This window comes from Saccopteryx bilineata, chromosome 8, assembly GCF_036850765.1.
Source record: "Saccopteryx bilineata isolate mSacBil1 chromosome 8, mSacBil1_pri_phased_curated, whole genome shotgun sequence".
NCBI lineage: Eukaryota > Metazoa > Chordata > Mammalia > Chiroptera > Emballonuridae > Saccopteryx > Saccopteryx bilineata.
Genome location: NC_089497.1, coordinates 44,152,302 through 44,176,280, shown reverse-complemented (window position 1 = coordinate 44,176,280; position 23,979 = coordinate 44,152,302). Strand labels below are relative to the sequence as shown.

The 23,979-nt window shown below is 36.9% G+C and overlaps 1 protein-coding gene across 6 annotated transcripts in view; it reads left to right on the top strand.

Moving 5' to 3' along the window:
- Nucleotides 1–205: 205 nt before the first annotated feature.
- The window catches only part of ZBTB20 (zinc finger and BTB domain containing 20), an 894,540-nt gene continuing 870,766 nt past the window's right edge, over nt 206–23,979 (top strand). For all 6 annotated transcript variants that reach the window (XM_066240869.1, XM_066240865.1, XM_066240864.1 and 3 more), the window contains exon 1: nt 206–315. The gene's annotated coding sequence lies outside the window, so the exon portion shown is untranslated. The remainder of the gene's footprint in view (nt 316–23,979) is intronic.

The window sequence follows — 23,979 nt, the reverse complement described above, 5'->3', positions numbered from 1 at the left end:
GATGTTTCCACGCCCCAATAGGTGTTTGAGATAGCGGATTGGGCTTCTTCTAGCCCAATCGACTGTGATAGAGATGAGGAAAGAGAAAAAGGGGGCGGAGACAGGGCGAGTGCATTTTGTTTATGGGCGGCAACCTCACGAGGAGCGTCCCAACCTTATAGGCTCACTGAAGCTAAGAGTGGCATAAGAATAACCCAATAGTCGGGAAAGACAGAGGGTTCGCAGCGTGAGGCGCCCAATGTGGACCTTCTGCCGAAGAAGTAAGGGCGGGGGAAGTTTAGGAGTTGAGGAAAGAAGATTAAAGAGCGCGAGGAGGTAACGCCAAAAACTCTAATTTGTTGTAGGGCGGGAGGGGTGGGTGTGTGCGTGCAAAGGGGGAACGAGGCGTCCGCGAGGCGCCTGGAGTCGGGGGCGACGGCACAGGAAGGGAGGGGAGCGGGATGAGGTTGGTCGGGGAGCGAGCTGGAGCGGCGAGCCCGCGGGCCGTCGGCCGGCAGAGAGCGCGCGCCCCTGCGCTCCGCCCCGCGAGCGCCTCCTCTCCTCAGGCGCCCCTCCTCGCGTCCGGCGGCGGCGGCGGCGGCGGCGACGTCCTCACCCGACCCTGCGGGGAGGAAGGGAGCGCGGGTGGGTCTGCGGTCCCAGGAGCGGGCGGGGCGTCCCGCAGCTGGAAACGTGTCTTCTGCCTACTTCTTCCTACTCCCTGCGCTGGAGCCGCCGCTTCCAAGAAGAGGAGCTGAGCGGCGCTAGCCCGGGCTCAGAGTTGCTAGGGGCGCCCGCTGGCCTTCCGCCCCCTCCCTCCCGGCCCTCCCGGCCCTCCCGGCCCTCCCCCGCCGTCTTGGCTCTCGCGGTCTCTGGAGCGTCTTCAGAGGACTGGGGGCGGGAGAGGTCCTGGCCCCGGAGCCGCTGGACGCCCCTGCGGACCTCGGGGCCACCCGCCCGCGCCGGCTGCGCTGCCACGGCTGGAGTGGAGGGGGCTTCTTTCTCTCTTCTGTGCTGCTTTGGAAACAGTGAAAAAATGTTGACTCTTCAGTAGCTGAGAGAAAATCGGTTGGAAGCTTTTTGAAAGTTGAAAAGAAATGCCCTCTCTCTGTTGCATTGTTGAATGCTTTCCTCTCCGTGGCTCTCTGGTCCTCTCCCATCACCCACCTCACGGCCGCCGCCTCTCCGAAGCTGTTACCCGTTTTAAAGATGCTGAAGAGGCAGGAGGCGGGAATTTTCTGAAAGTTCTATTGATAAACACACTTGCACAACATATGCTAGGCACACACACGAACTATAAACATTAGCTAAAAACACAATATGGCGCGCAGCTACGCTCCCTAGCGCTGTTATCCGCTGATCTCTAACCCAGCCCAGTTGAATGGGGTCAGTAGCGGGATGATAGTTCTCCAATTAAAAATCCAAATGAAACCGGAAGTACTTTGGTAGCCTGTGAATTAAGTGATGTTCTCAGAATCGGCACTGGCCCAAGCTGTTGAACATGTTTACTTTCTAGGCGCGTGAAAATTGTCTTCATTCCTTACCATTTAAATATATCAAAACGTTGCTAAAGGCGAGGGTTTTCTTATTGCGTGGTCATGTGTCAATTTCAGCTAATAAAATTAGCAGAGGCCATTCATTGCCCCAATGTTTTCAGTGAACTCAAATCTGAAGTTATAGTAACTTGTTGCTGTTGAAAAATTTGAAACCTAAATTATAATGATTTTTGTCATTAAATTCTATAGCTATAAACAGAATTTAAATATTATTAACATTCATGAACGGATTACTCTCCTACCTGTTGTTCCTAATCCCAAGTACCCTTTGGTATCACGTGGAAATAGTTAAAATGCACCCTCCTCCCTTTCCCCTACCCCACACATAAATTTGACTAGTCCGGATTTGGCTACTTTATGCATTACCCTCCCCCCTCTAATTTACATAGGTTTTTCATCCCTTTTTTTTGCTCTTTATTATTTTTATTCAGAACATATTAAAGCTGTCCATGCACGTATATAGTACAGGGTCTCATTGTGCCTTCAGAGGAATAGTCTTTCAAGAAAACTTTTGGAATTGTCCCTGAAGAATTGCTAATGTTATTCATTGTTTAGTGCTCAAGATTTAATTCCTAGAATTGGGGTTGTGAGTTCCATTGAGCTCAATTTTAGAGGGTTTTAGGCTTGAGAGTGCCTGGTACTCAAACTGGTCAGAAGAAGAGAAGTAAGTTTTCTAGAAATGTATTAGCTGCTCAGTGAGTCCAGCAGTTGGTTATCACAGAGCAGTGGAATACAGACAGGCCTTTTGTATGTGAAGATCAGGTGATAAGTTAACTGGCTACCAGACTCCAAAGCAGTAGCCCTTTCATGATGAGGTCCCGATTTTAAAAGACTGAAAAAAGAAGTTTAAGATTAAAATTGTCAAATTTGACACAATTTCAGGAAGTCTTTATGCTTACCTGCCTAGTCCAGCTAAGATGCCAGTATTTTGAGATTCTTCTACATCAAGAAAATATGGATATAATTCATGTGTACACTGACTAGTCACTGGGAGACAGTGTGAGTTTAAAAGGAATACTAGAGGAAAGAACTTTCATTTGAGGTTTATAATTTGGGGTGAGGGGTGTACGCTTAGAAATACTAGTTGATGTGATGCCATTTTTCCATGTAGTTAGGTCATAAAGTTTTGAGACTCACAGACATACAACTATTGCTGTCAAATTAATACAAACTTGACTGCTTGGTATAGGAATAAAATCTGAGGAAAAAAGTCATTTTAAATGAATTGTTTTTATCTCGGTAGTGAAAGTCTTCAGAAGATTTTCTCTGACCAAATAGGACTTCCTAGGAATAAAAAAGGCTAGACTGAGTAAGTCATTTTAGAAGAGCACAACTAGGTTCCTTTAAAGGATTTAACATTTACAAATGAGTTACATATTATTCTGAATATTTTTGAATGAGTGGTAAGAAGACTTTTTAAAAATATTTGGAGTAAAAAAAATGGAGAGCTTATTGGGCACTGCTTTATTCTCTGAAATAATCATGCTTTTCTGAAATGGTGGTTTTTAAATTCAACAACTGGTTCTAGACACTATTTTAGACACTTGGGAAATAACGGTGAACTGGAGATAAAATTACCTGCACTGTAAAGTTTACATTCTAATGTCACATATACTTTACGTACTTCAAATTGTTAGGAGGAGAGATTTTTGGATGAAACTTTAAAAGTTAGCTGTTTTCTCGTTTTAGGAAATACATTTTGAACAAAATTACAGAAGTTGCCAATTGCCAATGATAAAAAAGGAAAAGCTTACTTTATTTTCTTGATTTCTTATTTTTACCCTTTGGCATTGTATGAAACATTCTCCATACATTAGCGTAGGTCTCTTTTATTTTTTTTAAACAGAATCAGGATTTTATTTTCATAATTTTAAGCATGCCTTTGAAATGTTACTTTCAAATGTTACTTAATATTTTAAAAATATGCCTTGGAATTTACTGTAAAATTTCTAGGAAGCTTTTGTTAGCAAATTGTGGTAGAATATAAGCTAGAATGTCTAAAATATTTTAGTTAGAATGAATTTGACTTAGGAATAGGTCTGTAAATAACGTGCCCACCTCTTTTTTCAGTTGTGGTTTTATCAAGAGAAAATGGAAATTTATTGTAATTAATTTATAGGTGACATTAAAAAGAGAAAGAAGCATGCAAAAAATGTTTTGTTTAAACCTTTCAAACTAAAAAAGCATTTGATTGGCACTTTTCTGATTTAATAGACTATTTGTAATGCAAGAAGAACATTACAGAAGATTTTAGCATTACTTTAATCGTTTAGTCTGTAGGTCTAAAGATCCTAGGTTTGTAACAGAAGGAAACTTCGGTGCCTGGTTACGGGTGTATATGATTTGACACTGAGCTTGTTACTTCCAGTAGTGAGTGTCTCACTTTTCCAAAACTAGTTCATAGTTCTCAGATAACAAGTTCTGATTTTCATCATTTTTTTTCTGTCGTGGTGAGTCTTATTGTTAGCCAAATATGAGTAAGTAGGATACCTCTTTTTACACAGTCCTTATACCTCTGGTCTTTCCATCCCTGCAGTGAAGGGCTTGTACAGTGTGTCTGTAAAGTCATGGTGCACTTTTGACCGGTCACAGGAAAGCAACAAAAGATGATAGAAATGTGAAATGTGCACCAAATAAAAGGAAAACCCTCCCAGTTTCTGTAGGGTGATGTGGCAGCATGTGCTCATGCGCAATGATGACGTAACACCGTGTATACAGCAGAGCAGCCCACGGCCATGCCAGTTGAGATGTGGACGGTACAGAGGAAAGTTCAGTGTGTTCTGTGGCTCGCTAAATTCGAATCCGTGACCAAAGTGCAATGTGAATATCGGCGCGTTTATAACGAAGCGCCTCCACATAGGAATAACACTACTCGGTGGGATAAGCAGTTGAAGGAAACCGGCAGTTTGGTGGAGAAACCCTGTTCTGGTAGGCCATCAGTGAGTGACGAGTCTGTAGAGGCTATACAGGATAGCTACCTAAGGAGCCCTAAAAAATCTGTGTGTGAGCCCACATCGAACTGCACTGAATAGATATGAAACTGGGCGAGTTTTCCTTTTATTTGGTGCAGATTTTGATGCTTTTCACATTTCTATCGTCTTTTGTTGCTTTCCTGTGACCGGTCAAAAGTGCACCATGACTTTACGGACACACTGTATTTCTATACATTAGATATCTATTTATGCTAATTTGTAGCATAATCACCTCTTTCAAGGAGGGTATATAGAGAATGCTGAGCCTGAGCAGACAGTGATGCAGTGGGTAGAGCGTGGGACTGGGACCTAGAGGACCCAGGTTCGAAACCCCGAGGTCGCATGCTTGTGTGCGGGGTTGCTGGCTTGAGCATGGGATCATAGACATGACCCCATGGTTGCTGGCTTGAGCCCAAAAGTTGCTGACTTGAGCCCAATGGTCGCTGGCATGAAGCCCAAGGTCGCTGGCTTGAGCAAAGGGTCATTGTCTTGGCTGGAGCCCTGCTCCAGTCGAGGCACATATGAGAAAGCAATCAATGAACAACTAAGGTGCTGCAACAAAGAATTGATGCCTCTCATCTTTCTCCCTTTCTGTCTGCCCCTTTCTATCTCTGACATACCAACACACATACACACACACACACACACACACACACACAAAAGAATATTGAACTTGCCTGTCACTATTTGCATACAGACCTGCCAGCATCTGAAAACTATAAATAGGAAGATTTAGGAAGAAAAGCAGAGACTAATGGAATATGTTGTTTTGGTTGCAATTTATTTTATTATTTATTTATTTATTTATTTATTTTAGCAAGCGAGAGAGAGAAGGACAGAAAGGGACAGACAGGAAGGGGGAGAGATGAGAAGCATCAATTCTTCTTTGCGGCATCTTAGTTCACTGATTGCTTTCTCATATGTGCCTTGATCAGGGGCCTCTTGTCGAGCCGGTGACCCTTTGCGCAAGCCAGCAACCTTAGACTCAAGCCAGCAACCTTAGACTCAAGCCAGCGACCTTGGGCTTTAAGCCAGCAACCTTTGGGCTCAAGCCAGTGACTATGGAGTATGTCTGTGATCTCACAATCAAGCTGGCAACCCATGCGTAAGCTGTTGAGCTTGTGCTTAGGACAGATAAGCCCGTACTCAAGTCACTGACCTTGGTATTTTGAAACTGGGTCCTTAGCATTCTAGGCTGACGCTCTATTCACTGCGCTACTGCCTGGTCAGGTGGCTGAAATCTTTAAAGAACATATTGGAAGATAGTTGATAGAATGTTCAGAACTAAAAACTTTTCCTAATTCTAGTCAGAATGGATGTGCATGTGAGTGTATATGTGTGTGTGTATATATATATATATATATATGCAGCTTTTAAATAAAGACATATTTCAGTACTGGATAAAGTCTTGCTTTGCAGTCCTTGACATGGAAAGCATTTTAAGTTTCCAGGTGATTTTGTTTAATTCACTTTGTTAGTTACCAAAACTTTGCTCTGAACAACATGAAACACAAGCTAATTACATCTTTGTAAATTTTGTAATAAGTTTGGATTCAAAGGTATTTTGAAAGTTTTTTAAAAAGCATGGTTACCAGGCAGCCTATAAAGTGAATGAAATCTGAAGTGAAAAGTTCTTAAAACCTTGGATCCGTACAAGACAGTTAAGAGTTTCAAAAGAGGTATTCATAAGGTAAAAAATAAAATCTTGACATCTGTCAAATTTTTATAGTATTAAAATAAGCATGACTAATTCTGTTAATACTCATTTTTTAGGTAAGTGTAAGTATGTGTACAGTGCATTTTAAGTAAAAATTTGGGGTGTTATTGGTTAGACACACATTTCTTTGCCAGAGATACTAGGCTGTGTGAGGGCTAACCATCTGTCAAGTGATAGAGACAAAGGAAGGTTTAATATACAAGTCTAAAATTTCCACAAACTTGTTTTGAATTGTATTGTCATTTTGTTTTGGCCTTTATACTTTGTGTTGAATATGCACTGGGTCAGTCACCCTACTTTGTTTTATGTACAAACTATTCAAGGTCTGGGTGAGGTTACTGTCACAGCTGATGTGGTCTGCAAGATAAAATGTTTTGATTTTGTTTTCACGTACTGATAAAAATGTCACAAATGGGTCACCCACTAGCAGTTATACAAATGACATCAAACACACCCACCCATTTTGAATTTTGGTCGTCTTAATTCTTTTGCTTTATATATTCAAGCTTTGTATTTCAAACCCATCCCTGAACTGTTTGGTGATGAGGGGAAGTAGCAACGGGAATCCAGATTGCCTGTTTTAGGTACAATATGGTGTGATGTGAAATTGAAACAGCAGATTGGTGAGAAACTTTAGTTTCAAACAAATATAAACTAGTTTGTTCAGTGAAGTCATACACAAAACAGTAGTTTTTATTGACATGGCAATATTTTTTTTATTTTCCTGTAATTTCTATATCATGAGGTCACTGTTTTTCTGGGCCAGCAGTCTATTTCCCAGTCATCATATAAGAAAAATATGCTGTAATATTGCTGATTGTAATGATATACTTAGATATGGCAGGCTGAGAAATTATTTATAGCGGTGCTAATTATATCAATAAAAATAGCAATATTAATGCTGTGCATGTCAAAATCCATTTCTGACAGTATGAAGTAAACAGACCTATAGTCAAACAAAGCAGCCCGCCCATCTCTACTGTCACCTCATGAATATGCACTTCAGGAAAAATGTACACACAATTTAAAGGATTGGGTATACTGATTTAATCTTTTAAAATTATGTTTTCCTTAATTTTAGATATTCTGTATTTCTAATTCACATTAAAACGACTTGGGTTTTTAGTATTGAAATCTTTGGTACCTATTACTGTCATTAGTAAGTTTCTAGAACGGGGTGGTCAACCTTTTTATACCTACTGCCCACTTTTGTATCTCTGTTAGTAAAATTTTCTAACCGCCCACCAGTTCCACAGTCATGGTGATTTATAAAGTAGGGAAGTAACTTTACTTTATAAACTTTATAAAGCAGAGTTATAGCAAGTTAAAACGTATAATGATAATTACTTACCAAGTACTTTATGACGGATTTTCGCTGTTTGGCAGAATAAGTATTTATAAAACATTTTACTATAGTTAAATCTATCTTTTTATTTATACTTTCGTTGCTCTGCTACTGCCCACCATGAAAGCTGGAATGCCCACTAGTGGACGGTAGGGACCAGGTTGACTACCACTGTTCTAGAGACTTGTTTACAGTTAGTGCGCTAACAATTTAAAAAAATACAAAACAAAACAAAATCCATTACACCACCCCTCTTCCCCAATAAATCATGGCTTCCTTTAGACATTAAAAAGTAAACTTTTCTTTGTTTTTGTTATTTTACTTTTAAAAATTAGACAGGCATACACAGGCCCTAGCCGGTCTGCTCAGTGTGAGAATGTCAGCCTGGTGTGTGGAAGTCCCAGGTTTGATTTCCAGCCAGGGTACACAAGAGAAGTGCACATCTGCTTCTCCACCCTTCCCCCTCTCCTTTCTCTCTCTTTCTCTCTCTCTCTCTTCCCCTCCTGCAGCCAAAGCTTCATCAAAGCAAAGTTGGCCCAGGTGCTGAGGATGGCTCCATGGCCTCTGCCTCACGCACTAGAATGGCTCCGGTTGCAATGGAGCAATGCCCCAAATGGGCAGAGCATCGCCCCCTGGTGGGCTTACTGGGTGGATCCTGGTCGGGTGCATGCGGTAGTCTGTCTCTCAGCCTCCCCACTTCTCACTTCGGAAAAATACAAAAAGAAATTATGCATACATTTTCTTTGTTATTTTCATTACTGCTAAATTTACTTTTCTGGGAATATAAAATCAAGTGAACATCTATTACTTAGATTTTAACTTAAAAGGACAACATCTAACTTTTCAGTCAATCCTTCATATATTTAACTGTTTCACTCTACTACACATTGTCAAGATGTAGATTTAGGAAGGATTATCCTAGGTCTAGTGTTGCTACTATCCTTGGTTGAGTTGTATGATTTGGGGCACGTCATATAATCTGTTCAGATGTTTCCCTTAGCTTTGTCGTCAGGGTTTCTTTTAGCTTTAATAATATGAGCATGTTTCTTTCAACAACTAAATATTTTAGCTTCAGATAATGTTACTAGAAATAATGTTTAGGGTACCAGGAAAGAGTATATGTAAAATATTTGATTTTGTTTTTTATTTTAGTCCTTGATAAAATTTTCTTTATGATAACTCTTTTCAAGTATGTCATTGGAATGTTAATACAGACGTATAATATTAAGTACAGACAATATTAAGTGTTTATAATCTTTTATAGTTGGTAATTATAATAAATTTCTTTTTACCAACTCACCTTTACTCATGAAGATATATTGATAATAGAATTTATAAACATGATTCTTTACATTTCATTCTACATAACATTGATTAACTATGGAAGGAAGGTCATAATACTAAGTCACAGTCATTTTTTAATTCTATAAAATAATATAGTTAGATAAATAGATATATTTCTTCAAAGTAAAGAGGTAAACTTGGTTTTTGTGCCTAAGCAAAAAATCAGGAGCCATGTCCATATAGATCTTATAAAATTGGTAGTATTTAACTATTGCATTTGATTTTTGGTCAGTATAACAGTATATCCATCTGGGAGATAGATTTACATAACAGGGTTGATAAAGCAGACAAAGGAAGTTGACTATTTTGATGAACAGTGGAAAGAATCTATATTGGAAAAGACTTTACAAATATTTCACCATTATATCTAGAAACAAACAACTGCAATTTCTCTGTATCTCCTTGATATGTGTTTTATTTAACTATAACTTCAAAATTTACATTTAACTTTTTGTTTTTAAGTGAGAGGAGGGGAGATAGAGAGACAGGCTCCCACATACGCCCCACCCAGGATCCACCTGGTGACCTCTGTCTGGGGCCAATGCTTGAATTAACCAAGCTATCCTCAGCACCCTGGTTGATGGTCAAATCAGTGAGCCAATGACTGTAAGAGGGGAAGAGGAAAGAGAAGGGGGAGAGGGAGGGGAAGAGAATTAGATGGTTTCTTCTCATGTGTGCCCCAACCAGGGATAGAAGCCAAGAGTTCCACACACTGGACTGATGCTCTATCCAGTGAGTCAACTGGCCAGGACTCATTTAACATTGAAAATAAAAATTCACTCTCAGTTTCTTTTTAATTGACTCATACTCCTTTGCTGGTGTGAATGGTAGCGAGAGGCTCTACACCATAAAAACATTTTCCCTATTCAGAAGAGGACACAGCAATCTGGAGAAAGCTATATTATCCCTGGATCCTACCCCTTCCCTACACCCACCCACCACACAGCTGTTGATATTCCTGGGACTGATCATAACATTTTATAAATCACCTCATAGACAGAATATACAGCAAACTCTCCAATATAGGGTGGAGCGAAACTAAGTTTACAGTTGTGAGTACACGAAACGAGTTTATTCTTGTATAATTATTATTGTATTATTTCCATATGAACAATGTAAACCAACTTTTGCCACACACTGTATATTAGATAAGCATATTATTTGGATCTTCTAAATGTCTAGCTGATAAAAATGGCAAGAAAATTTAGATCAATAATTGGGCACAAAAGGTGGTAATGAGTGTTTCAGTGCATGCAAATAAAAGAAAAAATATTCTATGGGATATTTAGAAGAGAAGCTGAGTTTAGTTTAGACTTATTTAGCTTCTATTCAGCACATGTATTGAGTTAGTATAGATTCTTTTCTAAATCTTTGGTGCCAAAAAGACTAATAAAATTATGGTGAGAAGCATAGTGAAAAGAAAATAAAGTATATTCTGCCCTTGTACTAAACAATAATAACAATAACAAGAGTAGCCAATATTTATTGAGAATTTGCTCTGTGCCAGGTTCTGGTTATATTTACATTTAATCAGCTAATTCCGTAATCCTATAAGGCAGGTACTTTTATTATGCCATTTTAAAAGAAATCCTAAGGCTCAGAAATGTTAAGTAACTTGTTGAAAGTCACACAGCTAGTATGTAAAAAATGGGAATTCAAACTCAAGTCCAACTCTAAAGAAACTAAAGCTTTTAATCACCATCCCATCATGCTTCTATTCTGGGATGATTTTTACTCAGTGTTTGCCCATATTAGTACTGGTAATTTTATTTTAAGAAAGTTATACTGGATTTGGAGAAGGGCACAAGGTGAAAGGTATAAGTGGGAGGAACGGTTTCTATGGTAGAGTCTGTTTTTAAAATTTAACTCTTCAGGCTAGAATTACAAATGCTGAGAGAGAATTTGTCTAAAGCTTTTGCAGTAGGTAGACTGGGGGTAGCTGCTGCCTGCTTTGGTTCAGTGAACAGCAGAGATTGGTAGTATTTGTCAAAGCAGACCAAGGAAATTCTGAGTAGGAGCAGGTCAAAGAAAGCATTAGATACTGGGAGGACTGGGGAGGTAAAGGTAAAAAAGAACTATTATCTAGATTGAGAAACAGAACTAGGGATCATACAAAGAAAAAGGGTGAAGCATAACAGAAACACAATATATTAAAAACTGTAGTAGATCTTTCAGACTGTGGAAAGCCCTTATACGTGTTGTTTGTGCCCTTACATTTGTTTCAGAAACCAGTAACTGGCTTAAATAGGGGCCACCCAGATAGAGTTTGGGATACAAAGACTGCTGTGGATTTGACATTAAAAAAAAATCTTCAATACTATGAAATTTAGAATTAGACAGTAAGTTTAGGTGCATTACAAAGAAATTCAATTTAGTACAAAAACATGGTAAATTGAGAATAGCTACTATTAAGTACCTACTGTGTGCCACTCAATTATGAAACACTGTTTATAAGTTGCTGTCTGCTGTCCTGTTGTCAGATATAAGAAACACATGTTAACTTTTCTGAGTATTTGATGGGTATAATAAATAGTACCTTAATTTTATTTCATTTCATTATGTAATTTAATTTAGCCTTTGCTTTCCTCCTTTGCACATTCATGTAGCTTTTTTAATTACAGTTTTTAATGTACAGATCCAAGTAGCTTAATCAGTCCCTCATGTAGTTTTTATTTCTAATTAATTAATTTTTTTTAGAGAGTGAGCGATGGACAGATAGACAGGAAGGGAGAGAGATCAGAAGCATTAACTCATAGTTGAGGCACCTTAGTTGTTTATTTATTGGTTTCTCTTATGTACCTTGATGGGGGGAGGTGGGAAGAGAGGCTCCAGCCGAGCCAGTGAGCCCTTGCTCAAGCCAGCGACGGTTGGGCTCAAGCCAGTGACCATGGAATCATGTCTATGATCCCACACTCAAGCCTGCGACCCTGCTCTGAAGCTGGTGAGCCCACACTGAATCTGGGCGACCTTGGGGTTTAAAACCTGGGTCCTCTGCACCCCAGGCTGATGCTCTATCCACTGTGCCACCGCATGATCAGGCATCCCTCATGTAGTTTTTTTTTAATTAATTTTAATGGGGTGACATTAATAAATCAGGGTACATATGTTCAGAGAAAACATCTCCAGGTTATTTTGACATTTAATTATGTTGCATACGCATCACCCAAAGTCAAATTGTCTTCCGTCACCTTCTATCTGGTTTTCTTTGTGCCCCCCCCACCACACTCTTGTCCATGTCTCTTAGTCTCGTTTTTTTGTCCCACCTATGTACCTCATGTAATCTTAAACCAGGCTACACCAGGCTTAAGATGGAATACAGTCTATTTCTCTCCTTTTTTATAATTTGTTACTATACAGAAAGAAAGGCTTATTTTTATTTAATAGGGTAAATCTATTTCTATCAGAGTAAAAGGCTCAAATCAGCTCAGGTAAAGTCAGTTTATATGAGTTTGGATTATACAGGGTGGCGCAAAAGTAGGTTTACAGTTTGTATGGAAAATAATATAATAATAAATAATAATACAAAAGTAAACTCTGTTTTGCCTTACAACTGTACACCTACTTTTGTCCCACTCTGTATTTAGAATAACCAGCATGACATGAGTTAATGGAAAGGGAATTACAGAAACTTAAAATGAATTTTTATTTCAAATAATTTTAATGCTGTCAAAATAAGTGCAAACTGGTATGTATGTTGTATATACATATATATGCATCCCTTTATACAAGGTATTAGAAACTTCAAAAGTCTTAAGAGATAATATTCATTGTTAATACATATATGTGTGTGTGCTTATATATGAGTTGGATCATATGAATGCAGTAAAAGAATAAGGAAAGATAAAAGTTCTATGCCATCATATTTGGGACTTTGCTTTTCCTTTTGACAATATCTTTGATTTTTTTCAGACATTTTTAGTGCATATTAGAAATATGGTGCAATAATCATTTTGTGTGTTTCAGATGGTAACACCACTAAGAAAAATATACTGTGAAGTTAGAAAGATGTTTAGTGTTCAGTTTATGCTTGCTAACCTTTCCCCTTCAGTTTCATTGTCATTGGAACTCTTGTGCTGCTCTTTCAACATCTTATGATAGCTAGTCTTTTAATGAGCTATGTTGTTTACATCTTACTTTCCTTTGCATATTTGATCCTTAAAGAAATACCTTTGAAAACTCATTCTCTCAGTAATTTTTCTTGTTCCATTAGGATTGAGAAAAAGGAAATACTATGTTCAGGGGGTGATTTGAGATGAAAAACAGTATGGAAAGAAATGAACAGAAATCCAGAACCTTCTGATTCAGATATTTTACATTATAGCCTCAACATTTGTTATAAAGTCAATTGTTAAAGTGTATATATAAAAGCCAAAAATAAATGTTGGTAGTTTTTCTGTATTTTTGTTTTATGCATACCTCTGTTTCTATTATTTGTGTAATGATGAGTTTTATTATGCAAAAATGTGTGCATCCAGTGTAAGGTGATTTGATTTAATTTGGTGTTTTATATGCAGTTTAACTCCTGACTCAAATTCTTTGACATTAATCACTTAGGAAAGGTAACATTTAAAATTATAGTACAGTGAACTGAAGTTCCTTAAGGGTAGGTATCAAGTTTTATTGATTTTTAAGCCTTAGTGTTTAGCAAAGTACCAGGCATGCTGGAGGGATTTCGTGTTGATCAGGTTCTTTTGTAGTTGTCATAGGAAGATTATTTTGATACTTGTTCACCAGGCTACCTATTCCCTCATTTTGTTTTGACTGGCTCAAATTTAGCATTGTTATTGTTGTTATTAGCTATTATGGGCTTTCTCTGTAATTTTCTAAGTAACAAACATTTTTACATATGCTGATGATCTTTTCTCCTTTTAGATACTTAATGAAATTCTACCATGGCAGAAGTTTCAATAGAAAATTATATTTAGCATGATTCAGAAAAGAAACATATCAGATATCTTCCATCAATGGTAAAGCAAATGTATTGCAATCAATTCAGGGTATCTGTTGCATAGAGTATGCAGAATTACATTACCTAGTGATTCAAGAGTGAAACCCAAATTTCATATCCTGTATAATTCCTATCTGGACAGTAGGACAAACATCCCACAGTATTTTTTGCACTTCAACAAGATTGCAGTTGAGATTTGGAACATTCTGTATACTCTTTCTTAAAAAATAAAGTTCACAAAACTATACACAACTAAAAAACAGTTTTAGCTTATTTTAACTTATCTAAGAAGTCTAGTCCAGTAAATTACTTCAGTTTTAGGTGATATTATATGCTTAGCTCTTCTAGAAAGTAAAAAAGGTAAGTGGTCTGTGGAAAACATGGAGGGTAATGTCATGTAAACCACCATGTAGGATGCATGTTTAATTCATATATAATGGCTGACATTCTTTTTCATATTTATAAGACTTGCAAGTTAGACATTGGGAAATTAACATGATTGGCCAAGGTCATAATTTGTCTTTCTTCTAGCTGAAACTACAACAAATTGACTTGAAATTGTTTTCAAACAAAAGATAATTATGCCCTGCAATAATTAAACCTGGGATTGCATAAAACTTACCACAAGTGATTAATAGCTGTAGTATATTTTGGGATCTGTATCTAAGAGCATAAAGAGAACATATGGTCATTTTCCTATATTCAGGAATATGTTTTCTGAGAAAAGTATCGATTCTTAGGAATAAGTTTAATAAAGTCTCAGACAGACTCCAACCAGCATCCATCCTTCCCTCAATGTTAAAGTCAATGTTAACTCAAAATTAAGGATTCTGAAAACCAGAGACCTATGTATGGCTCTCTTCCCCTTCACTTTCAATTTCTGGCTGCCTTTCTGAATTGCATCACTTCTGAGGTCTGTGAACAACTGTCATGACACCTTGAGCAGAAGACCACGGCTTTGAAACTTTTATACCTTCAATTGGGCAAGGAACTAGAAAGCAGTACTGGAGTCGAGATAAAGATCAGAAAACAGGAGACATTGGGAAGAGAGCTCCGGCTTCAGAAGTCGGTGAACCTCTGTGGGAGAAGATCAATATTTGCCTATTTTAAGTATCCAAATCTCCTCAACTAGCTACAAAGCCAAAATACTGTAGCTGGATACTCTGGCTAAGTTTTCTCTATCTCTGAGATTGAAAAGAGTAGAGAGGACAACGGAGATTTCTTCCTCATGCCTTGACAAGGAACTGACAGACTATCTACCTTTGCTTTTCACTGTGTGTGATACTTCTGCTATTTAGGATACTCTAGCAACAAGACCTGACCTCCCATGAGCTATCAATGAAAAATAACAATCCAGTGAAGGGGACTTTAGTAGGTAGAGAGGAAGGTTAGATAGGAAAATCCAATAGATACTCTAAGCAAATATTGTTAGTTATTTTGTTAGCCAAAATAAATGAAACCTGAATTTGAAAAAAGAAAGCATTTAAGGAAATTTATTTTTTTATTTTTCTTTTGTTCTTTATTCATTTTTAGAGAGGAGAGAGAGAGGGAGAGAGAGAGACAGAGAGAGAGAGAAGGGGGGAGGAGCTGGAAGCATCAACTCCCATATGTGCCTTGACCAGGCAAGCCCAGGGTTTTGAACTGGCGACCTCAGGATTTCCAGGTCGACGTGTTATCCACTGCACCACCACAGGTCAGGCCATTTAAGGAAATTTAAATTCAGAACAAAAGGATTTTAGGCATGAAGAAAAACATCTCAGCTGAACAACTCAGTGGAAAAATCAAAGGAGAACACCATCACTGTTGAAACATGAATCAGTAAAGTGAAAGAACAAGTGCAAGAAATACATTGAAGCACACAAAACAAAAGCAAAACAGGATGAAAATCTTGCATAAAAAAAGGTGAGTCTTGGAGTGTGGATTAGAAGTCAAAATGTGGATAATAGAAATTACAGAGGGAGAAATAAAAACAAGTATAATTAAATAATTTCCCTGAGATTAAGAAAGATCAGAGTGTGTGGTTTGAAAGGGTTTACTGATTCACACATTTCAGGCTAAATAAACTTTTTTACAAATGACTTAAAGTTTGAGATCAAGTCAAACTCTGGGTCATTCCCATGTCGGAGCATGCAGCTGATTTCCTTTGATAAAACTGATGGTATAATTTCAGTTTGTCAGTGTTCATTTTCTTTGGTTGGCACCTTCTGTGTTGGTTGTTAAATATTTCTAATATTACCCCTGTTGATTTTCTACATTAATTACAACAGCAGTTATGTATGAGTTGAAGACTTGCACATAGAAGTTGCTTAATACTTGCTGATTTGACATGTTTTAGGTACCATAATGATTTTAACTAGGTAGCAATATAGAAATGAAAACAAGTAAGAGTATATAAGAATAAAACTGGAAGTCAGCATATAATATGATTTCAGACTAATCATTCAGCTCTGCGTCTCAGAATCTTAATCTTCAAAAGGAGTGTATTTTTCTCACTTATTTCACACACTTCTTTGTGTGGTCAAGTGAAGTAACAAATGTCTAAGTGCTTTGAAAAACTGCTTTGTGAAAGAATGATAATAAGAATGAAAATCTGAAGGCAATAATTTTGTACACTTAATGGTATATATTTCATTATATATATGTATATATTTCAAGTTACATGCTTGATGTTAAGCCTCTTCACATATAATAATAGAACATACTACCGACAAAGGTATCCAAGCTTCAGAAAGACAAAATAGTGGGATCCATGGAAAGTATGAATATATTTAATTGCTTAAAGTCTAAGATGAATCTGTAGATTTGTTTATTTTTCTGGTCATTGAGGGAAATTCTTTATTAGGGTATATCTCCTGATGATGACCTCTTGTTCTAGTATAAGTTGTATTAATATTTTGTGTGAAATTTGGGCCTTTATCACATCTGGATAAAATGATAAATGTTGATATTTGTTTTGACTTAATGATCATGGACAGCTTAGCACAGCTATGTAAACTGTTATATTTCACTAAAAATTCTTGTAATTTGTAGCTGCAGTTAATTATGACTATAGCATGAATACTTCAGTAGAAATCTTTATTGTCTTTTAGTAACCAGACACCAAATTTACCACTGGGCAATTTTGGAGGTATGTGTGTGTAAACAACACTACAAAAGAGTAAAAATATTTACATTCTTTATTATAGAAAAATAGGTTAATCTTCTGGAGTCTATCCTATATTGTTAAAGATGCCTAGGTTTTGGTTTGGAGAATATAGAATGGATGAATGTGTTTTTTTAAGTGTAAATAAATTATTATACCTGACTCTTTCCAAGAACACATCCTGATTTAAAAATTTTCTTGCCCCAATAATTTTGCTTTTACTTGCTCCATAAATATTCTTACTACTTCACTAGTCTAATTTTCTTCAGTTTCTCTAGTATTGTTTCTCTTTCTCCAGAAAGAGAGACAATGCTAGGTGAGTTGAAAATATAGAATTTAGAAGAGATAATCTCTTTAAATAGACCTTACCCAAGGCTTCTAGTAAAAGCTACCAGAATTGATTCACATTGCTATTATGTATTTTCTTAATGAAATTTTTGATCAGGCATATTTGCACTTACTATTTGAGTATTATCTTTATTAAGTATAAATTAATAGCAATATTGATAGATATATTTTTTAAATGTGTCTCTTCACTCTTGCTTAGCAATACTAAATATTATTAAAGCAGTAGAAGGACTTTGCAGAATATGCTCTATGCATTCTTGGATATGTATGTCATTGCCAGTCATCTTTTAATTCTGTTCTTTCTGCAGCCATTCAAGAAAATTTCTATCCACCAATGATTGCCCCCTCAAATGGAAGTTGTAGTTTGATAGAGAATAGCAAGGAAAGCTTCAAGTAGTCTATTTATTCTGGTCTTCAAGAAACCTAAGTGATCGTCCCTGAATTCTTAATATTCTGGAAGTCTGTTGTAACTCAGGAAAAGTTTCTTTTACTTCAAAGTATACCCAGAATCTTTTCTGAATCCTAGAATTTTTTATCATTATCTTCAGCTTCACTTTGCAATGAGCTGAAACTGCGTCATTATTTCTTAATATTGTAATAAACTTTCCAAAATAATGGCACCAGTCATCCTATTTAGTGGTCAGGGCAGTTTGTTTAGTTTATTCTCCAAGTTTCTAAATTTTTTGAGTCACAGATACTCAGACCATGGTTTTATTTTATTCTGCTAAGTGTTTTTTTTATTTTCAAACTAAGTTTTAACTTCACTGAATAAAAATGTTTACTTGTCCCTTTACTGTCCTCTTTGATTTAATTCTTCATTTGTTATTTTTAATAAAAAATTATTGTATATATGACATGGCATCAGGTCTCAGGTCATATTTGGCTTTGTCAGGTGGAACCTCCCTCATTTGATCTTTTATCTTCTCAGATGTCCAAGGCTTGTATAGTGGTATATTTGTCAGAGGATTGACAAGTTTTCTCCTTAATGTTTCTAGTAAAGACAAGTCTTTGACAATTTAATCTGCTTCTTCCACTTTTAATCCTTTGTTTTTCTAGAATTCTTGCCTCTTATGTTTCATATTCTCTGTGACTATTTTGATTTTTAAAATAACAATATATAATCAGTAAATAATTAAATGCTTTATTAATAACTCATATTAAAAGACTCAAGTATTAATCTACTATTCTAGGTATTGTTAAATTATCTGAAAGGCAAAGTTAAGAAGAAAGAAGTTTCTGTGGATGGAATGAAAATAGAGGTGTCCACAACAGTATTAAAATCTGGTGACAAAGAGCTGATTTATGAGACTCTGTTTCTACTGAGTGAAGATGTAGGGGATCTAGATTTAAGGAAGTAGAGAAAAGAACTTCCACTGCCCTGAAGTGGATGCAATAGGGAGAGGGATATGATGACATGGCACATACAACTAGCTTGTGATGGATCATTTGGGAAGGAGCAAGAGTTAGAAATTTATGGAAAATCATGCATGTTTTTCACAGTAATTAGAGTAAATTACTAGTCCCTGACCTTTTTTCTTTCTTTTTTTTACTTTATTTTTTATTAACTTTAATTTATTGTGTTAACATGAATTCAAGTGTCCTGCTGAATGTCCCTCATCCCCCACCCTCATGTCCCTATTTACATCCTTTTTGCCCTCCTCCCCCTAACTCCCTCCCCCTTTCCCTCTGAGACTTGCTGTCCTGTTATCTGTATCTCTGTGTTATGTATATCTAGTTTCACTAATCTCTTCACCTTCTCTGACCATCCCTCATCCCCCTTCCATCTGACAGTTGTCCCTTGGTCCCTGTGACCCTACCTCTGCTTCTATTCCGCTCCTCAGTTCACTTTGTTCGTTAGATTCCACATATAAGTGAGATCACTTGATGTTTGTCTTTCTCTGCCTGGCTTATTTCACTTAGCACAATAATCTCCAGGTCCATCCATGCCATCTCAAAAGGTAAGATTTCCTTCTTTTTCACGGTCACTTAGTATTTCATTGTGTGTATGTACCACAGCTTTTTAATCCACTCGTCCACTGATGGACACTTGGGCTATTAATTGAAACAATTTTCCCTCAAGAGTGGATGTTTGATATTGGAAATTAATGTGTGTAGAGAAGGCAGAACTTGGAGGGGTAAGCAGTAGTTAGAAAGTGAGCTAGCTATGTGAATGTAGGCTTGTGGAAAGGTGCAGAGGATAGACACCGAGGTACTTAAAATGGGATATACTCATAAGGGATAGGAATATATTGTATTAGTCAGAATGCATAGCAGTTGTAGGAATGTATGGTCAGAAAGAACAAAGAATAGGATATTTGTAGATGGTCTTAGTAGACAAATGTTTATTGGAAAAGTGAGAGATTAGACTTTATGGAGAAGCAGGACACATAAAGGCATTATGGGGTTGTGGCATCTTTTAAATGAATTAAACCTATGAAGATCCAAGACTTTCCTCAAAGGTATAAGATTGTACAAAGATACCCTTTAACTTGATTTACATGAAACATAGAAAGCAATATTTTTGATTGAGAACTTTTTTATTTTACATTTTAGGTGGAATGGAGAGCAAGAGACAGTTACATGCTAACATTTTGCTAATAAAAATAGAGGAGAGAATTAGACTGACAGCTTTCAGAGGGGATGGGAGTTGAGAGGCTGTGTGAAAAAGATGAAGTGATTAAGCAAAGAAAAAAAATCTGCCTCGAGCAAGGGGTTACTCAGTCTGCTGAAGGCCCGCAGTCAAGGCACATATGAGAAAGCAATCAATGAACAACTAAGGTGTCGCAATGCGCAACAAAAATCTAATGAAGGATGCTTCTCATCTCTCCATTCCTGTCTGTCTGTCCCTATCTATCCCTCTCTCTGACTCTCTCTCTGTTTCTGTAAAAAAAAAAAAAAAAAAAAATCTTACAGCAGTGTAGGAATTGCAGGAGGGAAAGGTGGGTTGGGGGCCGTGGAGACAGAGAGTGGAGATGATGATGAAGGGAGACTTGACTGGGGTGGTGAACACACAATGTAATATGCAGATGATGTAGAATTGTGCATCTGGAACCTGTGTAATTTTATTAACCAGTGTCACCCCAATAAGTTCAATCAAAATTTTTAAAAAAGTCAATTAGGAGAGCCCAGATTTGAAAAAAGGTTTATCTTGATATTTAGATTCATGCTTTAAAACTTCAACTTCAATTGGGTCTTCCTAGTTATTATTATTATTATTTAACTCCCCTTGCTCCATCATCTCCCTTCTCTACCTAATTTTTGCCTTTTGTTTCATGATTAAAATTGGGACAGTTCAGCATGACATTGTGCACATTTTTTTTCAGTGAAGATGTTTTAGATATGATTATATTTGCTGCACAGACAACTTCTAATATTCTCTGCCTTCATCATTGAGACAGGAAACTGAAGTGAGATTGTAAATGCTCAGAAAAATCCTCCAAGGTCTAGGAATAATGTAGTTTCACTAAGATTCTACAAGAAAGACCACTGAACTTGACGCAGTCACTTTATAGTCTAATTTAAAATTTCAAAATAAAAAAATGGGAAAACTTTCTCAAATACACGAGACTTCATGGGAAATAAGCTATTTTATTTATGCTGTAAAAATAAACTTTGAGCTATGACAATAAACTGAGACTTAGTGATACTGAAATTTTGTAAATTGTGCAAACTGTTCTTTGTATAGGTGCTTATTGAACTATGATAGGTTGGTGATTATGTGAATTTAAAGACGATGGAAATAATCCTAATTTTTAGAAACTATAACCACAATGGAGCTTTACAATCTTTCCTGTTTTACTTCTTTGTGTCAAACTAAGCATAGTTGGGAAATAATTCTTTAAAATGTCTTCCTTTGCTATAGACAGTAGTTCATTGATTTACTGCCCCTCTAATAGGCTTTTACTTTATTATTATTATTATTATTATTATTTTTCATTGATTTAATACCCCTCTAATAGGCTTTTACTTTATTATTATTATTATTATTATTATTTTTTGTATTTTTCTGAAGTTGGAAATGGGGAGGCAGACAGACTCCTGCATGCGCCAGACTGGGATCCACCCGGCATGCCCACCAGAGGGAGATGCTCTGCCCATCTGGGGCATTACTCTGTTGCAACCAGAGCCATTCTAGCGCCTGAGGCAGAGGCCATAGAGCCATCCTCAGCACCTGGGCCAACTTTGCTCCAATGGAGCCTTGGCTGTGGGAGGGGAAGAGAGAGACAGAGAGGAAGGAGAGGGGGAGGGGTGGAGAAGCAGATGGGCGCCTCTCCTGTGTGCCCTGGCCGGGAATCAAACCCGGGACTCCTGCATGCCAGGCTGATGCTCTACCACTGAGCCAACCGTCCAGGGCCTACTTTATTATTTTTAACTTTTGTATTTATTTGTCTCACAGTCTGGAATATTTCTGGTTCAAGTATGTATTAATGGATAACTGACTGAAAATGTCACTCCCATTCTTCTTTTTTTCTTTTCAAGTGAGAGGAGGGGTGATAGACAGATTCCTGCATGTACCCCCCACTGGGATCCACCCAGCAAACCCTGTCTGCAGAAGATGCTCCAAACAGCCAAGCTGTTCTCAGCACCAGGGCCAATGCTTAAACCAATCAAGTCACTGGCTTTGAGGGGGAGAGAGAGCAAGAGGAGAGGGGAGAGCAAGAAGAGAGAGAAAGGGGAGAGGGAGGGGAAGAGCAGATGGTTGCTTCTCATGTGTGCCCTGACCAGGGATTGAGGCCGGATGTCTGCACACTGGGCTGATGCTTTATCCACTGAGCAAGCCAGCCAGGGTTTCTTTTTCCTTTTCTTAAAGATGGTTCTCTTCTTTATTTTAAATTAGTCCAGTCATCCAGAAAAAAGGGTGGTCGTGGCAATAGGTGAAATAAGAAAAGTAAAATTATATGAATTAATGAAATTGGTAAATGGATATAAGATAATACATTCATTACACTATTTTTGTATCCTTAAAAATTTCATAATAAAACTTTTTAAATTGCAGTCAAATTTTATTTTAAAAATAAAATTTATTTTATTTTAAAAATAAAATTTATTTTACTTTAAAAATAAAATAAATTTAGCCCAACCAACAGATGAATTTGTTGCCCAGTTATAACTAGATATGAATTCAGGGAATTTCAGGGTAGAGACTATAAAATTGACCTTACCTCAACAGGTTATAGTTTTATGTTACTTAGTATGGTTAGTCCAGGCTTTAAAGCACTTTGAATTATTACCTCAAAGGCAAACTACCAAACAGGGAAGCCTATCATCACTTTCCATTAATTTTGAAGTTTCATTCCTTTTCAGATCGCTATTTCTTTTTCTTTGAGTTAAAGCCATTTTGAAATTCTAGCTCTTCCTTGTGCTGGCTAGAATATATGAATCTGGCTCAAAGATTTTCCATTTTGTCACTTTTTTTTTCAGTGTACTACTGCCTGGAGTTAAATAAGTTCTATTGTAACAATCTGTTTAGTAAAAAAACACTGGACTGGGAGTCATAAATTTTTAGTTCTAACTTTCCTGTGAATTAACTTGATGACTCTGGGCAATTATTTCACTTCTATTCTTTTCAGTTTCTCATTTGGGGATTTTTAACCATTTTAAGCTTTTTAAAAATATATACTTTTTTTTTTTTTAGAAAAAATACGTATACCTTTCCTAGATTAAGGCACTGTGAGATTTGATCAGTCGCTCCTGTCCGACTTAAATGCATCCTGAGGGTCCCATCTCTCTGAAGTTTTAACATTGTATGTTCATAGTCCCAAAACAATGCCTTACTTAATTTTTTTAAATTAAAATTTTCAAGTAGGTTATTTTTGAGAATTACTTTATATTTGCAAAAAACTGAGAATATAGTATAGAAAGTTTTCATATATATTGTATACATAGTTTTCTTTAATATTAATATTTTGTATCAGTATGGATACATTTGTCATAATTAATGAACCAGTATTAACATATTATTAACCAAAGTCCATGGTTTATTCAGATTTCTCTAGTTTTTCTCTAATCTCTTTTTCTGTTCTAGGATTGCATTTCAGATACTAAATTTAACCTAGAGTATATTTTTAGAGGAATTTCAAGTTTACAATGAAGTTGAGAGGAAAGTACAGCAATTTCCCATATACCCCCCCCTCCACATGCATGGCCTCTCCCACAACGTTACTCTCCAGAATAGTACATCATTTTTTCCCAGTAATGAAACTACATTGACATATTATCACCCAAAGTCCAGTTTTTTAACCTTAAGATTCACTCTTCATGTTGTACATTCTATGGGTTTGGATAAATGTACAATATCAGATTTTCATCATTATAATATACAAAGTATTTTCACTGCCCTAAAAACCCTCTATGCTCTCTCTCGTCATCCCTTAATCTTTGCCCCTTCTTCACCCTTTAAAACCGCTGCTTTTCTTACTATCTTCATAATTTTGCCCTCTCCAGAATATTATCTAGTTGGAATCATATAGCATATAATCCTCTCAGATTGACTTCTTTCACTTAGTAATATACATTTAAGTTTCCTCCAACTCTTGTCATGGGTTGATCCCTCATTTCTTTTTAGGGCTGACTCATATCCCATTGTCTAAACATCTTTGTGCAGGTTTTTTTGTAGACCTAAGTTTTC